Source organism: Urocitellus parryii, chromosome 5 (assembly GCF_045843805.1).
Source record: "Urocitellus parryii isolate mUroPar1 chromosome 5, mUroPar1.hap1, whole genome shotgun sequence".
Classification (NCBI taxonomy): domain Eukaryota; kingdom Metazoa; phylum Chordata; class Mammalia; order Rodentia; family Sciuridae; genus Urocitellus; species Urocitellus parryii.
Window position 1 is genome coordinate 171,108,302 of NC_135535.1, and position 12,123 is coordinate 171,120,424.

Consider the following 12,123-nt stretch of genomic DNA (forward strand, 5'->3'; position numbering starts at 1 on the left):
GATGGAAGCCCTAAAGAGAAGGATAATCTGGTTCCTGGTAAAAGGATCTCAGATGAATATCACCATAGGACAGCTTTGAATCTTAGCACTGTGTATGGTATTTTCCCTCAGTCCCAGTCAGATCCAGTGTTCTGGTGAGGTAGGCATGGCGCTGTGTTTCAGGAATGCCCCAGAGCATATAGGAAGCAGTATGGACTTGGAAACACAAAATGTTGGAGGAACTCTGTCAGGCCCGGTGCTGAGACCACTAATAACTTTTCAGTCTGGAGGAGCTGACAGGTTTGACTAAGGTCAAGGAGCAAGTGTTAGTCCAGGGATTCGTCCTGGGATCACGCAGACTTGGCATCACTAGGTGGTCAGAACAACAACCTGTCAGGGGGCAGAGAGGCAAGGTCAACAGAGAGGGGTGGTTCTCGGAGTTGGGGCGGAGCTTAGGGGAGGCTGGAGAGAGGGCGGGGGCGAGGTGGGCAGAGCTGGAGTCAGAAGGAGGGGGCGGACCTAAAGGCGAGGCCTTGCCGCGTGAGTCTCGCGCCTGCGCAGGGCGTCCCTGGGAGGGCCTGCGCGCGCGCCTTGAGCGGGCCCTGGAGGGCGGAGTCCAGGCGGGCGCCGGCCAAGGGAGGGGGCGCGGCGGCTCTGGAGTCCGGCGCTCCCTGAGGCTGTGGATGCGATGCTGGCTGTGTCCTGTCGTGTTCCCGGGCCGACCGGAATGTGACGGCGGCCCCTCGACTAGCCTTCGGTCTTGGGGCCCGCAGGTCGCTGGGCGACCCGCAGCCGGGCCACGGCCGAGAGGAGGCTGTGCGACCTCCGCACGGTGAGAACTGGGGTCAGGGCCGGAGCGGGTGCTGGCGCCGGGGTCTCGGCGAGTGCCCCCGGTAGCCCGTAATGGGGGCGAGGTCCAGGGCTGGGCGGAGGCTTGGGCGTCGGGGGAGAAGCAGAGGCCCAAGAGAGGCAGCCTTCCAAGGCGGCCCCGCTAGCGCCCCTCGAGCCGCCTGAGGTGGGCGGGTGTGGAGCGGGGAGGCCGGAGCCCCTTGCCCCTCGGGCTGTGATAGGCGCCTGGGGCCGGGGGTCGGGGGCCGTGGGCCACCGGCACTGGCCACAGCGGCGGCCGCCTTTTGCTCAGGGGAAATCTGGGCGAGGCTGAGATGCCCAGTGATTTCAGAGCCGGGATGCTCGTGAGGGTTGATAGGGAAAAGTACCGAGGTGCTCTGAATGAGTGGGTTTTTTTTTTTTTTTTTTAATTACTGGGCCAAAACAAAGACCCCCTAAAAATACATCCTGAGATAAAACTTTGGTGGATCACACCGTTGCTGTGAGTTCAGATGCTGTTGCTTTCTCTTCTTTAGACGTCTGCTATTTTTATCCATTTGTATAATGCACCGTGTTTGTTGATACAGTAAGAGGAGGAATTACTCCGTTGATGTGGTCGTTTGTGGTTAAGCTTAAGTTTGAATTTCAATAATTGCAAATTCATCTTTGTAGGCTATCCAGCCAATTAGACTTGCTGTTCCTAACTAGGCCTTAGCACTGTGGAAATTACTGATGCACGGACTTTTTGTAGTCTCAGATTGATATGTAGGTTTTCACTTTTAAAGGAGAGATAACATGAACTTTAGCCTTTTCAAAGTAGCTGTTTTCTCCTGAACATCAAACTATTACGGAACCTATTCATTTGGCCAGAGGTTTTTTAAAACATCATTTTCAAAAGAGACTTTAATTTAAGGAGACTTTAGTTTACCCAAATCTAAGATACTCTCCTTCTGCAAAAGATAGATAGGTGCAAAACATATCTTATAGGCTGTAATCAGACTTATAGTCTGTAATATATGATAAGTATATAAACATTGCTAAATGTTTTGCTCGAAGTCAGTTTTCTTTTCAGACTTTATTGTTTGCTTTGCTATTTTCTGATTTGGTTGTTTTCTTCAGTGTTCTCAGCGACATTGACCTCAAATAATCTTTGGGTTAAAAATACAACTTTCTTCAACTTTTTAGCCACAATTAATAATGTCTTATTTCAGGTGTTATATTATTATCCCATAGTAATATAATGCTAGAAGCCATCTTGAGAGCAGGAATTCATTAATTTTTTATTCTACCTTTCTACAGGTAGAATTTTTTGCTTGTTGCCTTAACTCAATGCTTATTATTTTATGGAGAAAGATGAGGACTTTGATTTCGTGTTTAGAAGCCCATTGATGACTTTTCATAATCTATTTGAATAAATTGAGGCTTTCATAATTTCTGGTGTTTATCTACATTTTAGTTTCTCTTCTACCATGATGCCTGCCCTTTCCATTTAAGACTATTTGTAGCTCTCAAAAGATGACATCTTCCTTTGTGGTTTTACACTGTTCCCTCTGTTGAAAATTTTTCTCTTCCAAGTAAACAACTTGCCATTCACAACCTTACTAAAATAACACCTGAGTCTTCTCTGGAAGTCTTATCCCTTTTGTCTTCTCTGATCCAGTAAGATACAATACATTATGCAGATAGCATTTGCCAATTGGTAGTTAATGATTTGTTTATATGTCTCTCTTAACCAGGCTTTTGAGTTTCTTTTTAAGTTTGCAACTTAAGCACATTATGTTTTGTGGCACAGGTATCAAAACTATTAGCTGTATGTGTTCTGGAGGAATGGCTTCAGGCTTAAATACAGCTTTAAAATAGGCAGAATATGTTAGACTGTATTTTTCAGTATCAGAAAATTTAGAAAAGATGAATGTACAAGGTGCTTTTAAAAACCCAAGAACAAAGTGAAAATCATTGCTGATTAGGAATGAAATCCTAGTTCTGACAGATAAAAACAGTCCATTTTATGATGCAGGAATAAGAAGGGCAAGACCAATAAGGATTGTTGCTTTACTAGTCCCAAAACTTTATTTTGAGTGCAGTAATTTGCTTAGGGTCACATGGGTAGACAGGGCCAGACCTCAGATGACTGTCCAAGTCTTTTGATCATCTTTGTATTTCACCTTTGCCTCTAGTCTTCTAATTCTAAACTTTAGTAATTGTTTTACCATCTGAGTAACGGTAATGAGAGACTTTGGTGTGTTTGGGAAAGAGGTCTGTTACTTTAACAGGTATTGAACTTGAAAGAATTTACAGATTATTTGGTTCGATTTGAAAATTTTACTATTAAATAATTAAAGCCTGAAAAGACAGGTAACATGCCTGAGATTGCATAGTGTCATCTCTGTCTCACATCTTCTGACCTCATGTTTGTATATTTTCCACTGCTTCATGGTGGTGGTATAGAAAAATGAGGAAGTCAACAGATTTTCACAGAGTGCAAATCTGCGTCATTTTCTTCTTAAATCCTTAGCTGCCACTATTAGGGCTTTAGAGCCCTGAAATGGTTGAGAAACATAATAATTCATCTGGGAACATAAGGGAAACTGAACCTTCACCATTCTGTGTGGCCAGATAAGTTTTAACTTTGGTGTTTGAAGTCCTCTCTCCAGATGCTTTGTAATAAGTGGCCTCTGATCACCAGATGGAGATCCCCAGTTAAATTTTGATGGTAAAAGAGATTTTTAATATAATGAGGTTACAGTTGGCTAATAGCATGGCTAAAATTGCATTTATGGTTTGTCTTTATGTGAGAAGAGCTAATCCATTTACTCCTGTGTGATAGGTTTTTAGGGTAAAAAATTGTTTATTGTTGTTTCATGCCTCTGAAAAGTCAGTTTTGAAGTGTGTATTTAGTTTGATGGGCCTGATCAATTCCAATAGGCTTTTTATTGGAACAACATAATGTTAAAGAATTTTTTAAAAAATCAGAATAAGCTTTTAATTTTTCTTATTTTTGGTCATACCTATTTGGTTTTATACTGTAATCAAATCATAAATATAATGTTTAACACTTTTATACTTATTTTCTTTTTGCTATAGTTTTTATACCTTTAGATTATTGTACAATGTTACAGTGAGTTGAATTACTTATTTTTTTAGTAGCTCGACATCTAGGTTGCTTATTTTGTAAGTGCATTTAATATAGTTGTTCATCATTTTACTTCTTTCCTGTAGGTTAATGGTCAAAGAGACGGATTTCAAGGTCAGATGGTTTGAAGGTTTTATCAATTTCAAAAAAGATTGCCAGATTTACTTTAGATAGGTATTGCTATACACTGCCTCTAGCAGAATTTAGCTGAACAATTCTATCATACATTTTTATAATATTTTGTTTTTAAAAATGGGTATTAAAGTACTTGCTGTCTAACATCACAGCCCATAGTAGAAAAGCAAATGCAGTTTTTCTAGTTCTGTTTTCTCCTTTCTATGAATTGTTTGTCCTTCAGTTATAAATTTACTGAAATCCTATCATCATTTTCAGTAGCACTGACACCATAAGTATTTAATCTTTTGAAAAGTGTTTCTGATCTGCTTTATTTTTGTTATTTTTAGTATTGAAGAGTTTGTAGTATTTTTTAGTATTACTAGAATTACTGATTTTTTAAAAAAGTTTTGTGATTTTTGTGTTTTAATTGTGAAGTCTTAGAATGAAATTATTCTGCTGCCTGATGCATACTTTTATTAAGTTTCTAGAGTTTGTTTTGTTACATGGGTATGTATTTAGTAGATTACGTATACAATTGGGATTGAATTTTATTCATGTGGATTTTACATTATAGAAAACCACATTCTTATTAATTTCCATTTTTTTCTTCCTGAGTTTGAACAGGGAGACAAAGTAAAAGAACCTAGTTTTTTTTTTTTAAAAATACATGAATATTTCCCTTTTTTTTGGATTCTTGCTTTTTAAAAATAAATTATCATGAAAACAATATATTGGTTAATTTAAGGTTTTGTTTGATTCAGGATTAATTGGAACTTTGTTTCTAACTGGGCTCTTGTTGTTAATTATTCTGAAATACATGGAAGCTAAACTTTGGTTATCTGCTGTCTTTGGGAAGTGATGCATTCTAGATAGATGAGATAGTCCAGTATCTGTGGGAGGATTTGGCATGCAGTTTCTTACTTAGTCCTCATAGCAACCCTAAAAGATAAGTCTTTTAGTATTCTCCTTTTGTGCAGGAGAAAACTTATAGATGCAGAGTGATCTGCTAAAGGAAACATGGCTAGGAAGGAGTGGACAGCCTGTTTGCTTTCATAGGCACTGTTTTTTTTTTATATGTGTACATATTTAGTAGATTTAAAGATGAATTTTTTGCGGTGCTAAGAATTTGGACTTGGGCATTTGAAAGATACTAGATGTTTCAAAGCAAGGAGATGATATGACATGTTATTTCTTTTTGAGAGATGACTGATGTGACACTGCTCTCAGCCATTCAATTTGGGAGGGACTCCGGTCCCATATCTTCATTCTGAATGTGGGAATGGGGGATGCAAGACATGGTATTTTTAGCTAAGGAATACTGAGTATCTCAGGGACCACAATCTCTTTTGGTGTCTGGTATTGAAAAGCCCAGGTGATAACTCATATTTTAGCAGATATGTTTTTTATTCCTCACCATTCAACCTTTCTTTAAAGTGGAAATATAAATATGTCTACACACACACACACACACACACACACACTCTCTCTTTGAATTCTCCCACCTCCCCTTCCCTCCACACTAATGTAGCAAAATCTTTTTTTTTTTTTTTTTTTTTTGATGACTAGGCCACTGGTATATACACCAGGGACAACAAAGAGAGGCAGACACCAGAAGGTTCTCTAAGTTGTTGTTATCATGTTAATGATATTTGGTTGCAGCCTGAGTGCTTTGGGGAAATTTGAGAGCTTTCTCTGACCATTATGTCTTGGCAGCCAGTTTTAGGATTGGGAGTTACAATTTTCTCAGAAGACCATAGCTTAGAAAAGCAGGAACTATTCATAACAGCTATTAAGTATGTAGAATGAGCTTAATGTTGTTTTGGTCAGAGTTGGTAGGCAAGTTTATAGGAAACATCTAAATGATGTTTCTTTTCAAGGAAAGCAGGGATGACCATCTTCTCCCTCTCCTCTCTGTAGTTTTTCCCCATAGTAGGGATGTGTCAACCCTTGTTTATTATTGGTACTAGCTGGGGTTGTAGATCTGGCTATTGTTGGACAATTCTTGTAGTCATTGTTTCTCTAAGGGCTGGAGAATTTTACACTGAAAATTCCTTCAATCCCTACTTTTATACTAGATCCTAACTGGATTTTCCTTTCTTCATTCATCCTTCCATTCCAGATGGATGAGCATTTGTTAGGAATAATACAGTGAACAAATTATCTGCTTTTGTGAAGCTTACATTCTAATTAATGATACATAAAATAAATAAATACATATGTGGTGTCTCAGATTTTATAGTTCATGGAGAAAAATAAAGCAGAATAAGGTAAAAAGAGCATTTTGGGGGGAATTGTCAATTTATACAAGATGGTTAGGAAAGGTATTTGAGTAGAGATCTTGAAATGAGAGCAATCTGTGCAGATATGAGGGAGGTTGTAGGGGAGAAACATTTGATAAAGGTGGAACAGAAGTGTAAATATCCTGAGTCACAGTATGCTTGTTATGTTCAAGGAGTGACATGTATGTCAATGGTGGTTTTGAGGAAAATGATTGGTAGAAGATGGGGTCTGAGAGGTGAGTTGGGTAGAGTAAGGTCAGATCATATATGGCAATGTAGGCCAGTGGGACTTTGGCTTTTACTTTGAAGGTGGGAAGTCCCTGGAGAGTCTTGACTTGTTTTAAATGGTCTTCTCTGCTGCCATATAGAGTTATGTCATGGTCAGGGCATAATGAGATTATTTAGCACGCTCAAACAGTAATCCTGGGTGGGTGATGATATTGATTTTAGTCATGATTGGGAAAAGCATTCCCACTCTATATACATTTTGAATGCAGAGCCAACAATTTGATGATGGATTAGATGTGGCCTCTGGGGTTTGGCCTGAAAAACTGGAAGAATAAGGTTAATATTTACTGAGATGAGAAAGACTGCAGAAGAAGCAGATTTTAGGGGGAAATAATGAGTCCAGTTTTGAACATGCCAAGTTAGCAGTCTAAGTGGAGATATTGTATAGACAACTGGATATACATTAGTCTGCAGTTCAGGGCAGAAGTCTGGACTGGAGACATAAATTTCTGGTGATTGGCAGATGGCACTTCAGTGTCATGAAAACTAAGTAACATAGTTTAGGGAGTGTGTCAGGAGAAGTCCGAAAACTTCCCTTGAAAACCTATACTGTTTGCAGAGAGAGGCTGAGACACTAGCAAAGGAGAATAAGAAGTACAGTATGAAGGAGGAGAATTAAGAGTAAGTTGTATCCATGAAGTCAAGTGAACTGTGTTAAGAAAGAAGGAATGATCAGCTTTATTAGATACCTTGATATGGTAATCTGTCAATATGGTAGTTTTATGAAATCCTTTTCTTTTATTTTAAATAGAAATTAAAATCCTTAAAAAAACTTTTATTTGAAGTTTGTATGAACTGCTTTTCAGGGGAAATTATTATAGCTACTTTTCACCACCCCCTTCTTTTTTTCTATTATACTTGACCACAATTTTACTGTAATTGCTTATGATTGAGTTGATATATGATGTAAATTCAGAAAATGGTGAAAGCACATATTAGTTGCAGCACTTTATGTGCCTCTTTCTGTGGTTCATTTTTGAGTAAATAGTAGTCTACCTTTTGGGCTGTAGCATCTTTGCAATTGTTTCTTAATCCTCTTCTTTCATCTCTTTCCACATTTTCTTCCCCTAGCCTCAGATCTGTGGCTAGACTTCTGAAAGATAGATCTTGTCAGGTTCTATTATTGCTGAAAAAGTTCCTGTTGTCTACAGAAGTTAGTCCCCCCCCCCTTTTTTTCCTCTTATCCACCTGTTCCTACAAGCATTCTGCTTAGGGAATATGGATTGCTTTTTCAGGGATTCTAACATGTATCTGATTTTTTTTATCAGTGTTTTTTATTGTAGGACTATAGGATAAAGGTTAAATTCCTTATCAGTGTATAGAAAGTCCGCCATGAGCTGCCTTGCCATCATCTTTTGCTATGGTTTCATGAAGACGAGAAACTGTACATGTCTTGTTTTGCACATATAATGCTTTTTTTTTCTAGAATTCACTCATCATCTTAGTTATCTCATTAAATCAGTTTATCTTTTTTGTGTTTCCTCTTCTAGCAAAGCTTGTGGGCACTTTTTTTGTCCTGGCTCTTTTACCCATTCCTCCTTATATTCTCTGTTTGTGTTCCTGTGACATTTTCCATATTTACTATATTTTAGTTTGCTTTCATGGCTGGATTTCCTTACCCCTGTAAATTTTTGTTGAATGAATGATTGAGTCAAGCGAATAGTTACTTAGTGTTGACCCAGTTTTGATTGACCCATTTGATTGGGTATTTACATCCTTCAATTTGTACAGGATATACACATGAGCAATCAAATAACATTCCTACAGACAGAGTCATACCACAAAGAATCTTAGGAAATTATTTGCTAATGAGAATATATTTATTCTCATTAGCAAATAATAAGATTTGTTGATAATTTATTATATTTCCCAAGTCTTTATTTTTGTCTGGATTTTTCCTCACCAGTATTTTTTTCCCCTGACATTTCTATTTGTATGTTGTCCTTAGCTACCCTCCACACAAAACAGCATGTCTTAAAACTCATTCCTTAAGCTTGATCCCACTCCTAACTTCTCCACAGTGTTTTCTCTACCTCTACTTGTGAGTTACTCAGGTTTCTCTGAAATCTTTGTCTCACTTCTATATTTCGTCAATTCATAAGTTCTTTTATAATTCAATAGACCCTTTTTTGGCTGTTTCCCATGTTCCTGACTTGTTAGTATTAGCAATGAGAGGCTGTATAAGAGAAGATCACAGTCTGTAAAATGATTATGATGCAGTGTAATGGGCATAGTAATACAGTAATAGTGGAATATCTGGGTCAGTATTAATAGATAGGAAGAAATCCAAAGTTCTTATATACCACTCAACACCACACTTCTGACAATGAATCTCCTATAGTTTATCTTATGTCTGACACTGTCTACCTGAAGTAGCATCAGATCCTGTAGGATAAAGGCTGAGTCCTATAAGACTGCCACAACTTCAGATGCCAGTGGCAAACTCCAGATTATGACCTGTACTGATGACTGACTGGCTATAAATCAGGGTTCATACAACTCTGTCCTTGGGTTCAATTAATTTGCTGTAGTATTTCACAGAACTCTGGGAACCACTTAGGTTTACTGATTTATTATAAAGACTACTGCAAAGGATTTAATTGAATAGTTGGATGAAAGAGATGAATAGGGCAAGGTATGTGGGAAGGGGCACTGAGTTTTATACCGTATTTGGTGTGTTACTTTTCAGGCACCTCTACATGTTCAGCAATCCAGATGCTCTCTGAACCCTGTCCTTTGGGTTTTTATAGAGGCATCATAATGTGGCTCTGATTGATTACATCAGTGGTCACAGTGATTTGTTTTACCTTCATCCCTTCTTCCCTCCCTGAGGGTTGGGGGTAGGGCTGAAACTCTCAACCCTCTAACCTTTCCTTGGTCATTTTGTTGACCAGTCCCTATCTTGAAGCCATCAGATTGGTAGCTAGGATACCTAGCTACCAATCATTTCATTATCATACAGGAGGCACTTATCACTCTGGAGATTCCAAGGATTTTAGGAGCTCTCTGCCTAGAATTGGGTAGAAACCAAATGTATATTTCTTTTATCACTATATCATAGATATCTTGGGGTGAAAGTTCTTGCTTTCATATATCCCTTTAATTTTATTTTGGCTACCACCATTCTCTTTCTGGTCTTCATTATTATGTCTAGGTCATTTAAAGGCCTCCTAATAGCTTCTCCTGCCTTAACTCCTTATCATTCCAATTCATCCTATACCTTGTTCTCAGAATAGTTGTCTTAAAATTAAAAGAAAAAAAAAAGCTGTATGTCTTTACTCTATTCAGAGAATAAATTCCAAAAATAAAAAAAATCTGGAATTCAGATTTTAGTCTTTAGTCTAAGTCTTTAACTTAGACTTCTAATTTCTGTGTTCTGCTACATGATCGTCCATCCAATAAAATTCTTCTCAATTTCAAACATATTTTGCACTCTTCCTTTTTTTCTTGTTTGAGTCATTCTCCCTACCCCAACAATGTTTTACTCATATTTTCTCTACTTATTTACTGAAATTGTATTTGCCCTTTGACATAGTTCCTAATTGTTAAGTCCACTATGAACCTTCTATGTGATCATGCCTATGGTTGGTTTGTTTTCTTGCAGTATTGGTGATTGAACCCAAGGGCACTTTACAACATGAACCCTTTTAATTTTTTAAAAATTTGAGTTAAGAGTCTTTCTGAGTTCCTAAAAATCTTGCTAAAGTTGCGGAACCTACCTTAAACTTCCACTCACCCTGCCTCAGCCTCCTGTCTCCAGGAGTATAGATGTGTGGTGTCATGAACAGCTCATCCCTATGTTTTAAACACCTTTTCTTCATTTTCCTTCCAAGATATCATTCATTCCTGTTTCTCTTTTGTACTTGTTCTTTCTCAGCTTTCTTTACTGAGAAAGAACAAGTACAAAATTTATGTATTTACCTCATTTTTGTGTCTTGGTAAATGATGGTGCCAGTAATTCAGCTACCCAAACTATAAACCTGGGAGTCATCCTAATTTGTGTTCTCTATTTTCCATTATTTTTTAAATATTACTGATGTTCTGTTCACTCTTCATTCTCTTAGACTTAAATCTAATATTCTGAGTAGACTATCATAAAACACCCCTTTACACTAATTCTTCTGCCTGATCCTCATTATTCTATATAAATGCTTATTGGTTGTACTTCGTATTAGGAATGCTAAAGGCAAAATAGTTTCGGGTTAATCACCTTAAGGTAGTACTTTAACCATATACTAATCCTTCTGTTTTCTAGATTCTCACCTGTATGGTAGTTTGGGAAATCTATTTGTGCACTTTGTATTATAGTGTTTTGAAGTACAGAGTAGAATGCCTGTATCTGTTTGGTTTACATTAATCTTCCCACTGGAGAGGGTGGAAAAGAAAGAAAAAAGGATTTAGAGAGAATTCTCAAGGCGGGTAAAGGATACCTTGAACCAAGAGAACAGTGTGTGTGTTTTGGTAAGGAGTTCTGAAAGGGCATCAGATGGTCAGCGGTCCTTTAGTGTTTGGTGTGGTTGAAAGGCAGGTTTGTTGGGTAGTGGTGGTGGTGAGTGGCTAAAAAGGAGACCCCAAACCAGATTTCAAAGGCTATTGTAATCTTAGTTGCCCTTACTAGCTCTGTTTGGGCAGAGGATGTGTTTCTTCAAGTTTCGATTTCCTTAAATCTACAAAATAAAAATTAAAAAAATCACTATATAGGATTGTGAGATTTAAGTGAGGTAATAGATGAACATAACACACAACTACTCAGTAAATATCAGCAGCTGCTATTAGTTGTGGTATAAGGCATTTATACCTTGGGAAGCCACACAATGATTTTAAGTGTAACAGCGATGTGATCAGACTTATAATTTTGAATATTTGGGGAAAAGTTTAAAGAATGGATCAAAGGGAATTAAGGTGGCTTGGGCTGGAATACTGGTTAGAGATGATAAAGATTCTTAATCAAGAAATGAGACAGTGTTGAAGAGGGCAGGATGGGTTTGAGAATTTTTGCATATTGTCAGGTGCATTGTAACCCAGAAGTTAAATCTAGAGGGAGCTGGGAGAATTAACATCAAGGATATAAACAGAGTACTCAGCTGAGTAATAGACATTGTACTTTGTATTCTCCTGTTCATGATTGGAGAGGGCTAAAGAGGATGGTTAGAGGCTCCCAGCTCACTGTTGTACAAGGACTTGTAGTTGAACTTGGCTGACCCAAGAAAAATGATTTTTATAATCTTAAACCTGTACTTAGTTATGTATTATATGCTTTGTTTCTTTTGAGATCACAGAGTAATCTTTACAATAAAAATCTATCTTTTGAAACACAATTTTAAGTGAGCTCAAGTTGAGCCTATTTTGTAGCCATTCTAACATAGAGTAAGGCAAGAGGCAGAGCCTTATTGTAAGGCAGGACTCTTGGAAAAATAATACAGTACAACATTACATCTGAAACACAAATCAAACAAAGGCTAAGAAAGCTTTTAACTTTCTTTTTGTGGAAAAAGTAAC

At 38.0% G+C, this 12,123-nt stretch overlaps 1 protein-coding gene across 1 annotated transcript in view; it reads left to right on the top strand.

The window, feature by feature from the left end:
* The first annotated feature begins 629 nt into the window (after window positions 1-629).
* The window catches only part of Ccser2 (coiled-coil serine rich protein 2), a 141,917-nt gene continuing 130,423 nt past the window's right edge, over window positions 630-12,123 (top strand). The window contains exon 1 of the mRNA XM_077798594.1: window positions 630-811. The gene's annotated coding sequence lies outside the window, so the exon portion shown is untranslated. The remainder of the gene's footprint in view (window positions 812-12,123) is intronic.